This window comes from Amphimedon queenslandica, unplaced genomic scaffold, assembly GCF_000090795.2.
Source record: "Amphimedon queenslandica unplaced genomic scaffold, v1.1 AMPQUscaffold_6627_Cont21417, whole genome shotgun sequence".
In the NCBI taxonomy this organism is placed as follows: Eukaryota; Metazoa; Porifera; class Demospongiae; order Haplosclerida; family Niphatidae; genus Amphimedon; species Amphimedon queenslandica.
The window spans coordinates 1-1,911 of NW_003553084.1; the positions used below are offsets into that span (position 1 = coordinate 1).

General features: G+C 37.5%; 1 pseudogene; it reads left to right on the forward strand.

Moving 5' to 3' along the window:
• The first annotated feature begins 6 nt into the window (after positions 1–6).
• LOC105315951 (procollagen galactosyltransferase 1-like) lies at positions 7–953 on the forward strand (annotated as a pseudogene).
• Positions 954–1,911: the final 958 nt, after the last annotated feature.

The following is a 1,911-nucleotide window of genomic DNA, read 5'->3' on the forward strand; positions in this document are numbered from 1 at the left end:
CAGGAATTATTACTGAATTATTATTACTGAAGATATGAGGACTGTACTAATACTTGAGGATGACATTGATTTCCAACCTAACTTTAAATCAAATCTTAAAAGAACATTACAAGAAGTGAAGAGTCATGATCCTGACTGGGACCTTGTGTTAGTAACAGTTTAAATCAATAGTTTATTTGTCACTTTTTAGTTATGTTGGTCGTAAAGAGGTCAGTCCAAATGTTGAGAGTATTATTCCAGGAACAAAGAACCTTGTAATACCTCGGTACTCATATTGGACGTTAGGTTACATAATATCAAATAGAAGAGCTGAGAAACTGATAACTGGGAGACCTTTTGATAGTTGATGAGTACATACCAATAATGTATAATGACCATCCTGAGTAAGTATATAGTTCATTTTTAAAAAATAGCAAAGCTTAATTATGTTGTCATCTTCATAATTTGTCATGCCATGATCTAAAATCATTCCCAGTTTCTTCATGCTACGTAGTAAGTTTGAGGGGATTCCGACTTAATTTTTGCCATTTTTAAAAGTTAGCAAAATTTTGGAATAAAGCATGGACTAAAGCCCATGGTTTTTTATTGCTTTGAAATCACCCCCAATATTTATTACATTTTCTGATACATATTGATGTTGTTGTTTCAGCAGATTCTGACTAAAATTTATTTGAGTTATTGCCTAAAATTAGCATCTTTTGGAATAAAGCACAAACTATGCAGCCCATGGTTTTTCCAATGAGACATTTTGTTCCAATTAAAACTTCCAATGCTTCAAGTGAGACACTACTGAGTTATATTAATATGTTATTACAGGAGTGATTGGGTCCATTATTATGAGAACACTACTAGAGATTTACGTGTCTATTCTGCCTATTCATTGCTAGTCTATCCAACTCATTTTGCTGGTGATAAAGGATGGTACAGTGACACAGGTTAGGACAATACATTACTAGTATTAGTGACGCAGTAGCGTTACTAAGTAGGATTCACCCCAAAACAAAATGGCTGCCACGACTTTTTTGCAGCCTTGCTATACCGGGAAAACGAGCTCCTGTGCTTACCAGACTTCTTAGAGGGCCTTATCTTGGCTAGAGGACTCCATTGGTACCACCAGCGTGACTCTAACCTTGTCTAAGAGGAAAGTCAAAAATCGGCGAACAGGCCGTTTTGTTCAGTCCACTTTTTTCATCTTAGTCATCTTCTCCTGTCAATCTAGTTAAGGCCTCTCCCATATGATTCCTTGTTTCCCATTACCCGCCCGCATACTCCCGCATCATGTATTCATTATTCCACCCATCCATTAATTATACAGCACGTGCTCGCGAGAAGACATGTCAAGGGCACTCGGGCCAGTGTAACCGTGTAAATGTCGCCTTGCCAGCCGCCTTGATACCTCTCTTTGGGGATACTGTATCAATATATGGTGTCTAGGAGGTGAGTTAGTTTTAGCTCCGATGTAATATTGATGCTTGTACGGCTTGCATGGGGCCACAGCCAGGCTGGGGCCGGCTATAGCCACCATAAATTCATACTGTGTAAAAATATTTTAGTATAAGATTATGCCACTCCAACGGGTATGTGTAAATGTGCTGTATACTTGGTAATTTTAGAAGTGGAAACAAAGTTTTTTTATAGTAGTGATGGTTGGTTTTGCAATTTCTGATCATGTGCATTTACATCATGTCGTAGTGATAATACTGGTATGCATGTGTACTGGCATGCATGAAGTTCAAAGCGGTGGGTTTTTATTTGGTATATATATGCTAGACCATCATAACACCAAAAATGCACTGAGTGGGTGAGTTTGTTTATTTTATCATTATCACCTGCATGTATGAATTCTCTTTATAATGCAAACAGCATATTTTGCCAGTTAATTTCCCTGTAACATTACTGCTACTTACTCCT